The following is a 21,363-nucleotide window of genomic DNA, read 5'->3' on the forward strand; positions in this document are numbered from 1 at the left end:
GTAGTCCCACTAAAACCAGGGACTAGCAGGGATGCAACTCTCCCTTTATCTATTCAGTGTAGTACTCGAAGTCCTAGCGAGAGCAATAATACATCAAAAGGAGATCAAGCAGATGCAAATTGGCAAAAAAGAAGTCAAGATGTCATTATTTGCAGATGATATGACAGTATACATAAGCAACCCCAAAAACTCTATCAGAGGGCTCCTACAGCTGATAAACCACTCCCGCGAAGTGGCTGGGTACAAAATTAATTCAAACAAATCAATATCCTTCCTCTACTCAAAGGGTAAAAGGGCTAAGAAAAAATTAGGGAAACAATATCCTTCACAATAGTCACAAGTAATATAAAATCTTGGGATAACTGTAACCAAACAAATGAAAAATCTGTATACCAGAACCTCAAGGCTCTCAAGAAAGAAATCCAAGAAGCTCTCAGAAAATTGAGATCTTCCGTGCTCATGGATTCTTTCCATGTTCTAACTATCATGATTAGAGCAGCAATGAACATGGTAACTCTCTCAAGTTGTAGTAAATAAGGATAGGCATTTTAGGACACAGGAAAACACTGATGTTACCCACCTTGGTAGTTCTGTAGGGAAAAACTGCTAAATATAGATACTTAATATTGAGCAGAATTTGTCTGGGGACTCATAAATAATGCCTTAATATATATGAAGCAGGAAATTTTGTTTTCATTGACAATGGTGAAAAATGTAACAACTGAGTAAAAGTTAGAAATGTTCTTAAATAAAAAATTCACCGGTTTGGCTTTACAGCCCAATTTAGGTATCAACATGAGATTATTGGATAAAAATATAGAAAATTGGGGACCAGATAAAGTTTAATAAAATTTGATCTCTAATTCACTCACGTCATAGACTTCATATAGTTTTATAAGATAGAAAATAGAGACATATCTCAAGACTCTGGACTGTCTCTGTAAAGAATTATACCAAGTATAATACATTAAAAAGAATGAGCAATACACTTATAACATCATGTTTAAAAGCTATCAACATGTACAATTTTCCTGGATAAACTGCGTGATTTTAAGCAAATATCCTACTTCATAATGACATTGATTATCAAGTACAAGAACTGTTTATATCTTGTGCATTAAAGAGATGAATCTAGAATTCATAAGTCACTTAAGGTTAAGAGAAACACTAGACTGATGAATTACAGTTAGAATATTAGAAGAGGGAGTTTTGAATTAAAAGTGAATTGGTGAGTTTACAACTATTATATCAAAGCAGAATGTTTTCTTACTGATTATAAAAAGACTATTTTATAAACTTACTTTACATGTTTTGAATATTGTATTTTTCTGTCCTCTTCCATTTAATAATAACTAAATTAGTTACAATGTACCATCATTTTTCTCTGGATTGGGTGCCCAAGAGAAGATGTCAGTCACTGTTGCTGCAAACCTTTTGAGAAGGTGTGAAACCATAAATTACTAGGATAGGAAATGAATACAGTTCCAATAGTAAAGAATGACTAAGCTAGACTCCATTAGTAGTATATATTCTAAAATTAAAGTTGAAACTAGGAATTTGATTATTAAAACTCAAAGAAAAAGAATCACAGAAATAGATAATAATAAGCCAAATAATCCAGGTAAAATTGGGATACATATCTAACAGATAATTCTTGGTGAGTGCATACCATTTGTGTTCTTTTATGACTGTGTAACTTCACTTAGGATGAGATTTTCTAGTTCTATACATTTGTCTAAGAATTTTGTGAAGTCATTGCTTTTAAATGGTGAAAGTACTCCATTGTGTAAATATACCACACTTTCTGTATGCATTCTTTTGTTGAAAAACATCTGGGTTCTTTCCAGCTTCTGGCTATTATAAATATGGCTGCTATAAACATAGTAGAGCATGTGTCTTTGTTGTATGTTGGATCATCTTTTAGGTATATGACCAGAAGAGGTATAACTGGGTCCTCTTATCTGAGGAACCTCCAGACTGATTTCCAGAGTGGTTGTAGCAGTTTGCAATCCTACCAACAATGGAGGGGTGTCCCTCTTTCTCCACATTTTCTTCACCAGCTTCTACTGTCACATGAGTTTTTGATCTTAGCCATTCTAACTGATATAAGGTGGAATCTCAGGGTTGTTTTGATTTGCATTTCCCTGATGACTAAGGATGTTGACCATGTCTTTAGGTACTTCTTAACCATTCAATATTTTCACAGTTGAGAATTCTTTGTTTAGCTCTACACTCCATTTTTAATATGATTATTTGATTATATGGAGTCTAACTGCTTGAATTATTCATATATGTTAGATATTATCCCACTATCGGTTTTAGGATTGGTAAAGATCTTTTCCCAATCTATTGGTTACTGTTTTGTCCTTTTGACAGTATCCTTTTCCTTACAGAAGCTTTGCAATTTTATGATGTCCCATTTGTCAATTAGCCAAAAACTAGGAATACCCAAGATTCAATTCACAGACCATATAAAGCTCAAGATTCAGGGACACCAAAGTGTGGATGCTTCAATCTTTTTTAGAAGTGAAAACAAAATACTCATGGGAGATAGAAGATGGGAGGAATTGGGGAGGAATAAGGGGGGAGCAGGAAAAGGGAAGCAGGATAAGGTATGGGTAGAGATGATGGAGATAATATACAGAGGGTCAGGAATTTGAACAGAGGTTTATGGCAATAGGGGTTGGAGAACTGGAGGTAGCTACTTGCAATTCCCAGATACCAGGAAAACAAGAGGCTCCTAGGACCCAACAGGGATGAGATTAACTGAAATGCCCAACACAGTGGAGAAAGAATCTGTAAAGACCACATCCAGAACTTAAGCAAGGCCCCTGTTTAAGGGATGGCGTCACCCCTGGGCATGTATACTCAAATGATGTTTCATTTTGCCATAAGGACTCTTGTTGAATTATGTTTATAACAGGTTTATTCATAATAACCAGAAACTGGAACCAGTCTAGGTGTCCCTCACCCAGAGAATGGGTACAGAAAATGTGGTATATTTACATAGTAGCATAGTACATTACTCAGTTACTGAAAAATACCATGAAATTTTCAGGCAAGCGCATGTAACTAGAAAATTGTATCCTGGGTGAAGTAGTCAAGATCAAGAAAGACAAGTATGGTGTGCACTTCTTTATAAGTGGATATTAGTTATTAATTAAAAGATGATCATCTGGCAAGGCACACAGGGGTTTCCCGAGTACGTGCAAATGGGATAGATTTTGCTGTTGTACTGGGGGAGACTGGGATGGAAGCAGCTGGGCTCAGGCAGCAGGAAGTAGAGGTTGAGAGTATGTAGAGACATGAGTGCAACTGGAGGGCATTTTGAGGGGAGGGGTGATGTAGAAACCTAGTGCAGTGGGAACTCCCGGAAATCTAGGGGCCTGTCCTAGAAAAGACCTCTAGTAATGGGTGATAAGTAGTCTGAACTGATCATCTCTGATAACAAGGCAAGCCTTCTAGTGGTGGAACTGGGATACCAGCCAGCCAGAAAACCTTCAGCCTACAATCTGTCCTGCCAATAAGATGTGCTTTGTGATGGTGGTGCAAAAGTTATTGGAATAGCCTGGTGTAGCATGAGGATCATGCCACTAGAAGGAACCCAGGCCTGACAATTCCTGGAGTCAGAACATGAAGGCCGGATGTGACAGAAACCTAGAGTTAAATCAAACACAGCCAAGAAAGAAAGTCAATGAAAACTTTGTGAGCTGACTGCTAATGATATTCTGCTATATTCATAGATTAATTGGTCCTTAGCCCAACTCTCATCAGATAGGTCTCCAACCAGCAACTAATAGGAGGAAATGCAGAGACCCACAAGGCAGGCAAACACTAGGCAGAGCTCATGGAACCTGACAGAAGAGGGGGAGAAAGTATTGTAGGAGAGAGTGGAATCAAGGACATCATAAGAACACATTCCATAGAATCAACTAAGCAGGGCTCATAGGGACTCCCAGAGACTAATGTGGCAATGATAGAGACTGCATGAGACTGTGCACACATACGTTTTGGTTTTGTACTTGTTATTCTTGTGGGACTCTTAACAGTAAGAGTGTGGGGGTAGAGGAGAATTTGTCTAGGACTCTTTGTTTGTTTTTGAGATCCTTTTCCTCCTACCTGGTGGCCTCAAAAGACTTATTATGAGGGGTTGTACTTAATCTTACTGTAACTTGTTATGCTGTATTTGCTTGATATCCTGTGAGGTCTGCTCTTTTCAGAAGAGAAACAAAGGAGGAATGGATCCAGGGTAGAGGTGAAATATAAAGGGCAGAAAGGAGTTGAGGGAGGGGAAGTATGGCTGGAATGTAATGCATGAGAGAAGATTACATTAGTAAAATTTCACAGATCACTCAGCTGAAGCTGTAATACTAATTTTATGAGTATGAAAATAGAATAAAAAAGAAACTTCAGCATATGATTAAAGTCCTTCTGTTAACACAAAACCAAGTGGACTTCAAAATGAAGTCTATTAAAAACTATGATAGTCACAATTGGAAAAAACCCAAAAATCACAAATGGTATGATTCTGCCAACAGAAGGATGCTTTGTACACTTTTACTTATTTACTTCTTTGTATACTGTGAAGAAGAAACAAATAAAAAGCAGATGCAGAAGCACACAGATGAAATATTGTAATGAAAAACACTGCTCTTGAATCAAAGTGGCCCTGACTTAGGCATGTAAAGAGTTTTAAAATATTATGGCAAGTTCTGCTCATTTTCCAAAGCAAATTGTGTGCTATGGGGATGAATCCTGAATTCTCATTGCTGTTTGCATTTCAAAGTAAGTTAGGGAATTTTTTTATAGAAGCTTTTGCTTGAGATAGGATTGCGATGCATTCATAGCACTGAGAAGGTGGATGGAAGTGTCAGATTGTCACTATTAGGGTATATTATTTCAGTTTCATTTTCGAAAGAATGATGTGCAATTTCATACATCCAATGGTTCTCTAATTCAGTGAACTGTTTTTTTTTTGTTTCACCTAAAAGTGGAATTAAATTTAGAAGTGTGTTTATTATGTTGAAGAAGATGGTCTCATTTCTGTATATTAGGCCAAGATTCCTACCAAAAGGTTTGCTGTGTTAAATAGTAAGCAACATATAGAAAAATATAACAATAGCAACAACAATGATAATAATTAGTAACGATGATGATGATGATGGGATTAATTATTCAATTACCAAACAGAACACTTATACATCAGTATTCTCAGTAGAAGTTTGATAATTGCATATATTTGTAAGTAGTGAGAAATGGAAAACAATATAGGATAGAAACAAAAATAATATTGAGCAAATGTAATTCAGATGTAGAAATGTCTTATGTGAAGATCTGTATACTTTACATGTGAAGGTTTGTATACGTTGCATTTTAATGCTAAGATCAGCTTGTCTCTTTTTGACAGCAAGTGCACCAAAAGAAATTTTTCCCAGTTCAACAGTAATGTCTGGTATAATAAGTTTGAAAATTCATAGCTCATTCATAAAATTAATATCTCAGTGCCTGAGAAATCAGATACAGGCACACCAAGGAATCATAAAGAGGGAAATTGTGCAATTCTAGCTTAAGTAAGGTGGAGATGCCACTAAGAGGAAAAACAACACCATTGCCTAGAGATAAGCACGACAGTATTGAATTCAGAAGGTTTCTCTGGAAAGCCATAAATAACTGAAATTACTTTCCCTTATAAGTGGCTTGGTTTGCTCCAGGCCAGAGTGCTCTTTTTGATAGTTTTCTGCAAATCAGCTTGCTAGGGAAGAGGGAAATAGAACAACAAATTCTTACTTGTTTTCTTTTCCCATTGACTTCTTTCTATTTATAAATTTTTCTTTCACTCTGATTATAGCCTCTGTGCACCTAATTTCTCTCATATATCACAAATTCTCTTATATATTACCAAATTAAAAAGTCTTAACTACAATTTTGAGAAACAAATGTGTAGCATACTGATGTCTGAGATAATGGACCCTAAATGTGTATTTTCTAATATCTGGCCTGAAGCAACCAAGCCAAATATTCTACTGAGCATGAGCAGCAGCTCTTAATCCTGGGTTCTTAATAAAAGAAATCCATGGGGATGTCATACAACATTTAAGCAGCATCTTTAAGATGTATTTGTCATAAAATTTTCTACAGGCAATTTATTGAAGCCTAGAAGCCCAAATCTAAACCAATGTGACCTATTAATATACAATCATGTTATCATATGCATGCTCCTATGCAATGGAATTCAACACTTAAAAGATAGATCGTCAAAATTTGTAAATATGGATGTAAAATTAGCATTATTTAAAAAGAATCGCTTGAAACAAAGGTTTCAGATATTTGTACATGACCATCTTATAGGTTTGAATGACAACAAAACCAAGTTTAATCCAATTATTCAGAACATTCAGACCTAGTGATCTCTCTGGGGCATATTCATTTGCACATGTAATGATAAGGAAAATCCATGGTAAAGGTATTGTATGATACAGAGACTCTGGAGACTGAAATTTAAAGTTAAAGACAGCAGTCACATCCAAGTATTACTTCTTCCTCCATTTTTTTATTTTTTTCTTGGTCTTCAGTCTTTTGTGTGGCGCCTTCCATGTCCAGAGCACATCCTTCCCTCAGTCCACTAACCTATCTTAGTTACTTTTCTATTGTTGTAGTAAAAGACTGTGGTGAGAAAACTTACAAAAAAAGTTTTAATTTGTCTTATGGTTAGAAATTATGAAGGTAGAACAAACAGCTGGGAATTTAATTCTTCTCTAAAATCAAAAGAGAGAGGGTAGGGTACAAATAACGGGAATCTTTTGAAAGCTCAAAGATGTCCACAGTGACACCCTAACAACAGTGCAATATCTCTTATCATCCACAAATAGCTTCACCAGCCTGGAGTCAAGTATTCAAATACATTGAGTCACTGGGGAACCATTCTCATTCAGAAAACCACAAACCAACACAAATTGAAACACCCAAATATACCTACGGATTTCCCTTAACCGTATTTGGAGTTTTATCAGTACTGTTAACATGATTTCCATGATAAAATAATGTACTTGGATTTGTAATTAAGATGTTCATAACTATAAGAGCATTGTGAAGAGGTCACATTGTTTTTGAGCAGGTCCTACATTCAGTGTGAACAGGCCCTACAGTCTTAAGAACTCAGCAACTATATGATCTTTTTAAATTGTTTCTTTGATTCTTTTGTCTGTTTTCTTTGGTAGTTTTCTTCTATTGCAATTTGCTTGAATTTATTATTACTGGATTTATTATTATTATTTTAGTGCCTCTTTGTTTCCTAATGAGCAACAGAAAAGGTTGTGAATTCTCCATATGGGAGGTAATTTATTTTTAATAAACTATTTTTAAAACATGAAGAAGATAATAAGGAGGAAGAGGAGGAGGAAGAAGATGGAGAAAAAGGAGGAAGAGGAAGAGGAGGCAGAATATTTTTACATAAATACCAACACACAGTGAATCCTCTGAAGCAATAAAGCAAAGACTAAAGTTGTTTATTAGCAAATTTAGGAACTTTATGGGTTTCCAAATATCTAAAATCAATTTAAAACAAAAGACTGATGGCAATATTTAATCACATTCTGCATTCCTCAAATTTTAGTGTTACTCTAATTTTGTTTATTTTTGGCTAGATTAAACTGACAACAATGAAATTTGTTATCTATTATCCAGTTTCTGCCTTGGGATTATTTGGTTTTAAAGGTCTTTTTTCTCCTTAAGGAATGAATATCAGATAGAGGGTAGTTGTGGATTTCTGAAAACTTCTGAAATTTAAGACTGAGAGGGTAAAATGTTAATAGAAAAAAATTAGAAGTTTGTATTACCAAATTTTCTTGCAACCATCTTGTTTGGGAAAGGTCACACTACTTTTTTTTCTAATGGGATCGCCATTAAATAGGTTTGCAAACCTTTTCAAGGCTTTCTGATACATACATTAATGTAGACTTTGCTTTTATTCTTTGTTAAGATATTGAAACTCAATCAGGGAAATAATATCAGTATCTTTAAATATATATGGTCATGTGCTTTGTAGATTGACATTAGTAGTAACAGATGTTGTAATTAAAGTGTATTCCTATTTCAGTGGAAAAACTGAATTGGGTAGAGATCAAGTGTAGCAAGTACACACCAGATAAAAGAAAGAGATCAAACATAGTACCTACCCACCAGATAAAAGAAACAGATTGCAAAACTTGAATAAGAGAACTAGAAATAAAAGCATTTTAAGCCTGCAAAGAATTTGACTACCTATAGTCACAGAAATTAATGAAAGCAATAGACAAGTCATGTACTAAGATCATAAATGGAGAGAACAGATACTTTAGCCCTATTGGAGTTGCTCTATCTTATATCCTCTATTTATCATCTATCTATCTATCTATCTATCTATCTATCTATCTATCTATCCATCCACCTATAAGATTCATTTATTTCATGTGTATTAAGGATTTTCTAGCATGTATACATATGAAGTATATAGAAGTCTCGTATCCACAGAGTGCAGAAAAGGTTGTTAGGAACCCTGAGCCAAGAATTAGAAATATTTGTGAGACACATGTATATACTCGGAATTGAACCCAGGTCCTCTGCCATAGTTCTAAACCACCAAACCACTGAGTCACCACTCCAGCTCCCCTGTTTTATAAATCAAAACAAGTCACTTCTTTCAGATCCTAAATTTTTCCAAATTGAATATTTATTATGAAAGTAAATATCTTGATTTGACTTTATTTAGTTATTCAGTTTGGGGGTAGATTTTGTTTTTCTTTTAGACACTTTTCCTTATATAATATATTCTGATAAGTTTCCATTTTTTCCACTCCTCTCAGTTCCTCCCCATCACTGTTGTGTTAAAGTTGAAAAAGAGGTTTCATTTATCCTGCACTAATGCCAGCACCAGAGTGCCACATGGCATCTGTTGGATATTTTCATCTCAGTCAACAAACTGTCTCACCCACTAAGCTCCATCCCATATCGCACTGGCAATGGCTACTCTCTGATCCTGGCAACAATCTCTCTACCTATCTAGCTCCCAAAGCAGGTTGCCATGATGCCAGAAATATACATCCCAATTCCATAGCAGCCCAGTGTGTCCAGCCACAATACACTCTCTAGAACTCAAATCACCACATGAAAGAACATACAGCACAATAACCTCTGATCGTATTGATCAGATATAATTTGCTTATCTAGACATACAAAGCCCTGTACACATCCATCCCTTAGGAATAATCATAACAACCTGTAGATGAGCAGAGAGAAATCTGAACATCCGCTGCCATGTTTTCTCTCGGCTGCTCTCATGTTCCCTGTTCCAGTCTCCTCCTCCTCTCAAACATTACTCATGCCCATCCTTCCTTCTTGTCCAATGACAGGCCTTGTTCTAACCTGTACCTGCCTTCCACTGCATAATGACATCATCCTACACATCACCTCACCCTTTCAGATACCCTCCCTTTCTGTTTCTCATTAGGAAAAAAAGAAAGAAAACAACTACCAAACCCATCAAAAGATAACAGCCTTAACAGGAAGGTATCAAAGAGAATACATCATACCACATGTGATAAGTACTCTGAAATGGAGCTATCCACAATGATGGCTTGTGGTTGGGTGCAGAAAGGAAAGGAGTCAGTAGTATTGAAAAGATAGACCACTGAAAGTTTGACCATATTCCAATGAGTATATAGATAGCACAAATTGAACAGATAGAAATTTCTGTGTCTTTTACAGTGACTTATAGTCTCCGGAACAAAATTTGGTTGGAAGCTTGGACATTAGCATACAATCCTGGATTAATATCAAGGTTGGTGAAGAACAGGGTTAGAAAAGAAGTATAGTTGGTGATATGAAGCCTTTGGAGAATAGTACAAATAGTAATTAATTGATCCTGATTAATTTGAAGGAAATTAAATTGATATCACAAAATGAAGATGAAGAATGTTACTTCTTGAAAGAGGGGAGTACAGAAAACTGTAGTAATTCTAAATAAAAAAAACAAGTACTACGTTTTCAGATATCATGGAAACAAAACAAGAGATCACTACTGTGAGATAAAGAGGAGACTGAATTTGTGATAGAAGACATGAACTATGATTGGTTTTGGATAGAAATGCCATGCATCTTCTGAGAAAAGGTTGTTCTCATTAGCTTCAACTCTGTTACTTTCCAACCTGAACTTGAGCATACAAGTAGCAAGAGAAGTATCAACTGTCCAGCCCACAAAACTTTAAAAAGATCCTAAGACAGATGATGTAGCAGCAAATTGCAGAGCAATAGCTCTTTCTCAATCTCTTAATTTCTCTCTGTCTCTCTTTCACTCTCTCTGTCTCTCTGTCTCTCTGTCCCTGTCTCCATCTCTCTCTCTCTCTCTCTCTCTCTCTCTCTCTCTCTCTCTCTCTCTCTAAAATACACAGACACACACACACACACACACACACACACACACACACACACACACACATACCACCCTCACCCTCCACACACATCAAATGAACTTTTCCAGTTCAGACATTAGCCACAGCCTCCAGCAATATAAAGAGGCCTTACTCAAGGAAATTGCAGGAATCACAGTAAGAACACCAGCTTGGGGATGTTTTAACTAACTGCTTTTCTATTTCTCTTGCTTTTCACAATGTTCTCAAAATTCAATAGCCTGTAAGCCACAGCATGGCAGACTTTAAAGGAGAAGAATAAAACTGAAGCTTATTGAAACACCTCTTCCCAGAGGAATCTTATTGTTAGACATGCATGAGGATTGTGTAGCCCTAATTTGCAAAACTAATCTCTAACACATATTACTGGGAGTTGACCCAGATTGAATGTACTTCTTTATGAGTACATTTTTTTTAAGTAAAACCACATGCAAAAGTTTAATACTGGGATTACCTAAGGAAGGTAATAGTTATTGAAGACAATAAAAGGTTAAGGAAAATGCTAAAAGAAAAAATCCAGTCAGAAAGTTTTCCATAAAACTGTGTGCTGATATTCTTGCAAATCTGAAGTGCTTCAAGTACACTTGCTATGAACACTCCAATGCATATTTAAACACTAGGAACTAAAAGGACCCTAAACCATTACATCTAACTAGCTTTCATTATCATGCAAGCAGAGAGGAACTATGAACAGCAGTTGAAACCTCAGCAAAGACATAGCTAGTAGAAAGGAAATTCAAACTAAGTTCTATACAACTGACAGCTAAGTAGGTAAATAATGCCAATCTTTGTTTCAGGAGGAAAAGAAAGTCAAGTGTATGGAGTAATGTCAGAACGCCTCAAGAAAGCAAACAGACAGGAATGAACTCTTAGGAGTCTGATGCTTATTTCATGGGTATCGATCTTAGAGTCTTATTGTTGTAAACAGACACCATGACCAATGTAAGTCTTATAAAGGACAACATTTAATATGCAAAACATCACCATTCCACTCCCAGGCCTCTATAGGCTTGTTTAAACACATGAGACTGTGGAGAGCACACCTCAGCTTAGCATAATAAAAAGTACATTTAGTTCAACTTCCAAAGTCCCCATAGTCTATAGCAGTGTTAAAAGTCTAGATTTCAAAGTCTCTTCCAAGTTCCATCTAATTACTTAACTGTAATCCTGAACTAAGGCAGGCTGGGCAAACTTTAAACTCTGCCAAGGTCATATCTGATGTCCAAGTCTTCAGATATTTAAGTTCTTTTTCATCTTTGTTGACTACAACACATTTATTTATGCTGAGCTGGTTCCACTCCCTTTTAGCAGCTTTCCTCAGCAGATATCCCATGACTCTAGAATCTTTAACATATTTGGGTCTCCAAGGCCGCTTCAATGTTACAACTTGTTTCAATGTCTGGGATCCACACATGATCTTCCAAAGGGCTGGCTTCACTTCTCCAGCTCCGCCCTCTCCAGCAGTTAACTTCAGGTCGATTCATACTAAACTGTTACTGTTGTTCTTGGTGATCATCCCCTGGTAATAGCATCTCTGTTACACTGGAGTCCTCCATTGCATCTATATTTCACCAAAGCTTCTCCTAGGTTCTTTTCATGGTGCCAAGCCTCAACTCCTTTGCCTGACCCCTTCAGTCCCGGGCCATCAATTGCAACTGAGGGTACACCTTCACTAATGACCTTCCATGGCCTCTCACAGTGCCCAGTCTCAGCTGCTCTTCATGACCCCTTCTTCCCTTCAAAACCAGTACCACCTGGGTGACTACATATTACCAAGTCCAGCCACAGCATGAGGTATAATCTTGGCATCTCTGGAATACAGCTCTCAAAAAACACTTCCCAGAATATTTCACCTCAATGATGCTGATCTCTTTCTTAGGTCCAGATAATCAGCATCAATTGTCCCAGTAGTCTCCTTCTCCTCTTGAATATAAAGGCAGAGATTCATGGCTGAAGCTGCTGAGTTCTGCTGCTTGTAGGAGCTGGAACTTGGCCCCCTTGTTCTATTATATTTCTAAATCCTTCACTGCCTAAAAGCATGGCTGTCCTGGATCTTGCTCTGTAGATTGACCTTGAATTTAGAGATCTATAGGCCTGTTTCCTGGGATTTAAGTTTTTCTCCACCTAGAACTTTCCCTGCTCCAGGCTGGCCTTGAACTCAGATATCTGCTTGTCCTTGCTTCCTGGGATTAAAAGTTTGTACTAAATTGTCTGAAGATAACTTAGAAGGATCTTGCCCCTCTGAAACCTCTTGGACCAGGCCTGCACAATTCAAATCACTCTCAGTAACAAAGACTTCCACATTCCTACTAAGATAGCCCATTAAGACTATTTAAAGCATTTCACAGCTTGCCAAATCCAAAGTCCCAAAATTCACATTTTTCCAAACAAAAGCATAGTCAGGCCTATCACCAAAATATCCCACTTCTGGTACCAACTTCTATCTTAGTTAGGGTTTTATTGCTGTGAGTAGACACCATGATCAATGTAAGTTTTATAAAGGACAACATTTAATTGGGACTGGCTTACAGGTTCAGAGCTTCAGTCCATTATCATCAAGGCAAAAGCATGGCAGCATCCAGGCAGGCATGGAGCAGGAGGAGGTGAGTTCTAATCTTCACCCAAAGGAAGCCAGGAACAGACTGAACATCTTCAAGCAGCTAGCAGGAGAGTCTCCAAGCCCACCCCCAGAGATACACACTTTTTTCCAGCAAGTCCACACCTTCTAATAATGCCACTCCCTGGGCCAACCATTGTGCAACCCATCACAGTCAAGGTACACTAGATGAAGATAAACTAGGATATATGCAAAAGAAATTGAAACTATATCAAATATTAAGGTAACAGAGATAAAAGCCGAACAAGTAAATTCTGATTTTTGGAATGGCTACACAAAAACCTAGAGTCCTTTAGTCACCCCAGTCAGGATAACTGTCAGAAAGAAGAAAAGCTGCCCCCACACCCAACCCCAACACCAAAATGTTTCCTTGTCTACCACTATAGAGACTAGTAAAAAAGTTTCTCAAAAAGTAAAAAGAGAATAGTCATCTGATATAGCTATTCCATACCTGAGTACAACCTTGCCTGACATGCACCATACCATCTAAGAAATTCAATTTATGTATTTAAAATAATAGAAAAATGAAGAGAAATTAGTGAGTTCATTCATTTTTGTGTACTGACTACAGCAAATTAATATTGCTCCAAACAAGACTAGGATAAATCATGAGGAAATTACCATATTTTGAAATATTTTGAGAAAAAATTATGATACATGTTGACATAGAATTATATATATAATAAACATAACTATTATCAAATTGTATGTAAATATATAAGCATATGCTATTATATTTATTAACTACTTGTTAGAAATATATAGCTATAAGCACTTTTGACACACTGAAAAAGCTGTTTGAAAACACCAAAAATACATATTTCAAGGAATATTTGAATATAATGAAATGATTAAGATTATGGAATGCTACAGCTACATTTATAAAACAAAGTCTACCAAATGTGAAGAAAAAAGATTTATGGGAGCAATTATATATTCATATCATGACTTGAATCTCAATGATAGTATAAGCTCATAGCTAAAACCTGGATATCTACTTGGTAGTGCAGATGATAGATTCTTGTTTCCTAAGAGTGTGATCTTCATTGGTCAATGGATTAATACATATGCTAGTGTTATCATCATTGGTCAGGGGATTAATACATTTGCTAGTCCAGCTATTGAATGGAATGTTCTTGAAGGAATAGATCACTGACTGTATTCATTACAGGGAAATTCTAATCCTCTTTCTTTTGACCACCATGTACTAAACCCTGCAAGCAGATATCTTTCCTTAGAGCACCTCACTTTTGTCTTGATAGTGCTACTTTACAGCAAGCTGATACACAAGGGAGACAATAAGCCATTGACTGCAGACTATGAACCCATAAACCCAAACAAGTCTTTCCCTCTTTTATATTTAAGTTATTTTATTGGATAATTTATGTATTTACATTTCTGTTATACCCTTTCCCAGTTCCCCACTCTCCCAACTCCTCTACCACTGCTTCTATGAGGATGCTCCCACTCCCACCCACCCACCCCCACCTCAACACCCTGGCATTCCCTACACTGGGAAAAAGAGCCTTCACAGGACCAAGAACTTCTCCTCCCATTCATGCCAGACAATACCACCTCCTGCTACATATGTAGCTGGAGAATGGGTCTCCCAGTGTTTACCTTTTGGTTAGTAATTTGGTTCCTGGGAGTTCTGGGGGGTCTGGTTGGTTGATATTGTTGTTTTTCCTATGAGGTTTCAAACCCCTTCAGCTCCTTCAATCTTTTCTCTGTCTGATGGTTAGTTGCAAGCATCTTAATCTGTATCAGTAAGGCTCTGACAGAGCCTCTCAGGATACAATCATAGCAGGCTCCTCTCAGCAAGCACTTCTTGGCATCAGTAGTAATGACTGAGTTTGTTGGTGGCATATGGGATGAATCCCTATGTAAGGCCCTTCAGTCTTTGTTCCACACATTGTTTACATATTTCTTCCAGTGATTATTTTGTTCTTCCTTCTAAGAAGGACTGATACATCCATATTCTGGTCTTCCTTCTTGAGCTTCATATGGTCTGTGAATTGTATCTTGGGATAATTTCCATGTATATGTGTCTGAAGACAACTACAGTGTACTTATATATAATTAATAGACAAATCTTTTAAAAAAGTTTTTCCCTCTTTAACTCTTTATGTCAGAGATATTTGTTTTCTGTTTGTGTGCTTGTTTTTTATTTGTGGGGGTTGGGGAGGATTGGTTGGTTTTAGTCACAGAGGCAGAAATATGAGTCACACAGGGAATTTGTACAAGGAATAGAATATTACTGATGGCATATTTTGGTGACCCTTAGACTCACAAGCTTGTGAAATATAAGTGGAGTTAGGAAGTATTTCGAGATGCAGCCTGAGAGAAACCCTAGAATATTGTGTATGGAGACTAGGAGTATTTCTTACATGAACTTGAAAGTTTAGAGGGCTGATGAAATATATAGGGTGTTTAGAAGCTGTCCAAGATAATGCAGATGGAGTTAAACTAGACACCACTTACCTTGTGTGACAGAATATTTGTCTATATTTTATATATCCTGGATCTTTTTGGAGGGCTAAATATTGAGATGACAGACCCTTTACCAAATGTAGAAAATTTCAACTAAAAAGCACAGCATCTAGTCTATGGCATGAGCATTTGGGGATGTTTTTATCTTAGTGTAAAGTGAAAAAAATTGAGGCAAACAAATTGAATAGCTTTGAAAAACTTGCATTCTGGTGATCAAAGATACATAACTATGATGTTGGAGCCAGGAAAACAGCATAGCCATCAAGAATAGCATTGGCACCGGGTATGTGTCTCAATTGTTAAAAGATCTTGGTGCTCTTTCTGAAGACCTGCTTTAGACTCCAGCACCACATGATACCATATGGCCACTAGTAACTCTAGCCTAAAGTCATGAAATGCCCTATTCTGGCCTCCACATGAACTGCACTCATGCTGCTACAAGCATACATGCAGACAAAACACACATAAATATTAAGTAAATAATAACTTCATTGCTAAGTCCTTTGACGAAACTAAAGGATGCCTTGAGGATATCAGATACTGGCTACGCCCCATCTGTCAACAGCTCATGGATTTAAAGTTAGAAACTCAAGAGATATAGTTTGCTTTAAAGAAATGCCAGCACTTGAAATTAAAAAATAATGACAAAATAAAGTCATAGCTTGTTTACTTTTTAAGTCTATTAAAAAACTCAAAATAAAATTATAGTATGAAGTTTCTGTGATTTTGTGAATACAAAGAACAAGATATGCTTTCCAAAATTCTCTTGTTTATTAATACTTAAGTAAAAACTAGTATACATGCATGTGTGCATGTGTGGTGTAAATGATTACTTGATAATCATATATTGTATAATGATACTCATAATCTAAATAATTAGCAAGTCAGTCACCATCCAACCTGAATTTTGACTCCCCAGAACATTCAAACGTTAGCAGAAGATTTCAACCCTGTGACAAACCTTACACTACTTTTCCCCTGAAGAAACAAATTGTCTGAGATTGATTATTTTAGATTCCTCATGAGAAAAAAATATAGTCTTTACTTTATGACTGTCTGAGAATAAACTCAGGACTTCTGGAAGAGGTGTCAATGCTCTTAACTTCTGAGTCATTTTTCTATCCCCTTCTGCAGCTATTTTCATACATTTTATTCTGAGGGAGGATTGCTCTAAACTTCTAAGGCATGTCTTAAATTTTGGCTGTGGCCCAGGGAGGTCTTGATTTTATGATCATCACCCTTAGAACTTCTGAATAGTTAAAATTTCTGACCTCAATGACAAAACTTATTTAATTAGTTTAATTACTTGAAAAATATGCATTATATCTCATAAAGGATCAAGAAGCTTTCTTTTCCTTTCCTTTATTTTTATTGGTTAATTATTTATTTACATTTCTTTTTTTTTCTTTTGTTCTTTTTTTTTTTATTAACTTGAGTATTTCTTATATACATTTCTAGTGTTATTCCCTTTCCCGGTTTCCGGGCAAACATCCCCCTCCCCCCTCCCCTTCCTTATAGGTGTTCCCCTCCCAACCCTCCCCCCATTGCCGCCCTCCCCCCATAGACTAGTTCACTGGGGGTTCAGTCTTAGCAGGACCCAGGGCTTCCCCTTCCACTGGTGCTCTTACTAGGATATTCATTGCTACCTATGGGGTCAGAGTCCAGGGTCAGTCCATGTATAGTCTTTAGGTAGTGGCTTAGTCCCTGGAAGCTCTGCTTGCTTGGCATTGTTGTACTTTTGGGGTCTCGAGCCCCTTCAAGCTCTTCCAGTTCTTTCTCTGATTCCTTCAATAGAGGACCTATTCTCAGTTCAGTGGTTTGCTGCTGGCATTCGCCTCTGTATTTGCTGTATTCTGGCTGTGTCTCTCAGGAGCGATCTACATCCGGCTCCTGTCGGTCTGCACTTCTTTGCTTCATCCATCTTGTCTAATTGGGTGGCTGTATATGTATGGGCCACATGTGGGGCAGGCTCTGAATGGGTGTTCCTTAAGTCTCTGTTTTAATCTTTGCCTCTCCCTTCCCTGCCAAGGGTATTCTTTTTCCTCATTTAAAGAAGGAGTGAAGCATTCACATTTTGATCATCCGTCTTGAGTTTCGTTTGTTCTAGGGATCTAGGGTAATTCAAGCATTTGGGCTAATAGCCACTTATCAATGAGTGCATACCATGTATGTCTTTCTGTGATTGGGTTAGCTCACTCAGGATGATATTTTCCAGTTCCAACCATTTGCCTACGAATTTCATAAAGTCGTTGTTTTTGATAGCTGAGTAATATTCCATTGTGTAGATGTACCACATTTTCTGTATCCATTCCTCTGTTGAAGGGCATCTGGGTTCTTTCCAGCTTCTGGCTATTATAAATAAGGCTGCGATGAACATAGTGGAGCACGTGTCTCTTTTATATGTTGAGGCATCTTTTGGGTATATGCCCAAGAGAGGTATAGCTGGATCCTCAGGCAGTTCAATGTCCAATTTTCTGAGGAACCTCCAGACTGATTTCCAGAATGGTTTTACCAATCTGCAATCCCACCAACAATGGAGGAGTGTTCCTCTTTCTCCACATCCTCGCCAGCATCTGCTGTCACCTGAGTTTTTGATCTTAGCCATTCTCACTGGTGTGAGGTGAAATCTCAGGGTTGTTTTGATTTGCATTTCCCTTATGACTAAAGATGTTGAACATTTCTTTAGGTGTTTCTCAGCCATTCGGCATTCCTCAGCTGTGAATTCTTTGTTTAGCTCTGAACCCCATTTTTAATAGGGTTATTTGTTTCCCTGCGGTCTAACTTCTTGAGTTCTTTGTATATTTTGGATATAAGGCCTCTATCTGTTGTAGGATTGGTAAAGATCTTTTCCCAATCTGTTGGTTGCCGTTTTGTCCTAACCACAGTGTCCTTTGCCTTACAGAAGCTTTGCAGTTTTATGAGATCCCATTTGTCGATTCTTGATCTTAGAGAATAAGCCATTGGTGTTTTGTTCAGGAAATTTTTTCCAGTGCCCATGTGTTCCAGATGCTTCCCTAGTTTTTCTTCTATTAGTTTGAGTGTGTCTGGTTTGATGTGGAGGTCCTTGATCCACTTGGACTTAAGCTTTGTACAGGGTGATAAGCATGGATCGATCTGCATTCTTCTACATGTTGCTCTCCAGTTGAACCAGCACCATTTGCTGAAAATGCTATCTTTTTTCCATTGGATGGTTTTGGCTCCTTTGTCAAAAATCAAGTGACCATAGGTGTGTGGGTTCATTTCTGGGTCTTCAATTCTATTCCACTGGTCTATCTGTCTGTCTCTGTACCAATACCATGCAGTTTTTATCACTATTGCTCTGTAATACTGCTTGAGTTCAGGGATAGTGATTCCCCCTGAAGTCCTTTTATTGTTGAGGATAGCTTTAGCTATCCTGGGTTTTTTGTTATTCCAGATGAATTTGCAAATTGTTCTGTCTAACTCTTTGAAGAATTGGATTGGTATTTTGATGGGGATTACATTGAATCTGTAGATTGCTTTTGGTAAAATGGCCATTTTTACTATATTATTCCTGCCAATCCATGAGCATGGGAGATCTTTCCATCTTCTGAGGTCTTCTTCAATTTCTTTCCTCAGTGTCTTGAAGTTCTTATTGTACAGATCTTTTACTTGCTTGGTTAAAGTAACACCGAGGTACTTTATATTATTTGGGTCTATTATGAAGGGTGTCGTTTCCCTAATTTCTTTCTCGGCTTGTTTCTCTTTTGTATAGAGGAAGGCAACTGATTTATTTGAGTTAATTTTATACCCAGCCACTTTGCTGAAGTTGTTTATCAGCTTTAGTAGTTCTCTGGTGGAACTTTTGGGATCACTTAAATATACTATCATGTCATCTGCAAATAGTGATATTTTGACCTCTTCTTTTCCGATCTGTATCCCTTTGATCTCCTTTTGTTGTCTGATTGCTCTGGCTAGAACTTCAAGAACTATATTGAATAAGTAGGGAGAGAGTGGGAAGCCTTGTCTAGTCCCTGATTTTAGTTGGATTGCTTCAAGTTTCTCTCCATTTAGTTTAATGTTAGCAACTGGTTTGCTGTATATGGCTTTTTGTATGTTTAGGTATGGGCCTTGAATTCCTATTCTTTCCAGGACTTTTATCATGAATGGGTGTTGAATTTTGTCAAATGCTTTCTCAGCATCTAATGAAATGATCATGTGGTTCTGTTCTTTCAGTTTGTTTATATAATGGATCACGTTGATGGTTTTCAGTATATTAAACCATCCCTGCATGCCTGGGATGAAGCCTACTTGATCATGGTGGATGATTGTTTTGATGTGCTCTTGAATTCGGTTTGCCAGAATTTTATTGAATATTTTTGCGTTGATATTCATAAGGGAAATTGGTCTGAAGTTCTCTTTCTTTGTTGTGTCTTTATGTGGTTTAGGTATAAGAGTGATTGTGGCTTCGTAGAAGGAATTCGGTAGGGCTCCATCTGTTTCAATTTTGTGGAATAATTTGGATAATATTGGTATGAGGTCTTCTATGAAGGTTTGATAGAATTCTGCACTAAACCCGTCTGGACCTGGGCTCTTTTTAGTTGGGAGACCTTTAATGACTGCTTCTATTTCCTTAGGAGTTATGGGGTTGTTTAACTGGTTTCTCTGTTCCTGATTTAACTTGGATACCTGGTATCTGTCTAGGAAATTGTCCATTTCCTGAAGATTTTCAAATTTTGTTGAATATAGGTTTTTATAGTAAGATCTGATGATTTTTTGAATTTCCTCTGAATCTGTAGTTTTGTCTCCCTTTTCATTTCTGATTTTGTTAATTTGGACGCACTCTCTGTGTCCTCTCGTTAGTCTGGCTAAGGGTTTATCTATCTTGTTGATTTTCTCAAAGAACCAACTTTTGTTTCTGTTGATTCTTTCTATGGTCCTTTTTGTTTCTACTTGGTTGATTTCAGCTCTGAGTTTGATTATTTCCTGCCTTCTACTCCTCCTGGGTGTATTTGCTTCTTTTTGTTCTAGAGCTTTTAGGTGTGCTGTCAAGCTGCTGACATATGCTCTTTCCTGTTTCTTTCTGCAGGCACTCAGCGCTATGAGTTTTCCTCTTAGCACAGCTGTCATTGTGTTCCATAAGTTTCAGTATGTTGTATCTTCATTTTCATTAAATTCTAAAAAGTCTTCAATTTCTTTCTTTATTTCTTCCTTGATCAGGTTATCATTGAGTAGAGCATTGTTCAATTTCCGCGTATATGTGGGCATTCTTCCCTTACTGTTATTGAAGACCAGTTTTAGGCCGTGGTGGTCCGATAGCACGCATGGGATTATTTCTATCTTTCTGTACCTGTTGAGGACCGTTTTTTGACCAATTATATGGTCAATTTTGGAGAAAGTACCATGAGGAGCTGAGAAGAAGGTATATCCTTTTGCTTTAGGATAGAATGTTCTATAAATATCCGTTAAGTCCATTTGGCTCATGACTTCTCTTAGTCTGTCGACATCACTGTTTAATTTCTGTTTCCATGATCTGTCCATTGATGAGAGTGGGGTGTTGAAATCTCCCACTGTTATTGTGTGAGGTGCAATGTGTGTTTTGAGCTTTAGTAAGGTTTCTTTTACGTATGTAGGTGCCCTTGTATTTGGGGCATAGATATTTAGGATTGAGAGTTCATCTTGGTGGATTTTTCCTTTGATGAATATGAAGTGTCCTTCCTTATCTTTTTTGATGACTTTTAGTTGGAAATTGATTTTATTTGATATTAGAATGGCTACGCCAGCTTGCTTCTTCCGACCATTTGCTTGGAAAGTTGTTTTCCAGCCTTTCACTCTGAGGTAGTGTCTGTCTTTGTC

Source organism: Rattus norvegicus, chromosome 2 (genome assembly GCF_021556685.1).
Source record: "Rattus norvegicus strain SHRSP/BbbUtx chromosome 2, alternate assembly SHRSP_T2T, whole genome shotgun sequence".
Lineage (NCBI taxonomy): Eukaryota > Metazoa > Chordata > Mammalia > Rodentia > Muridae > Rattus > Rattus norvegicus.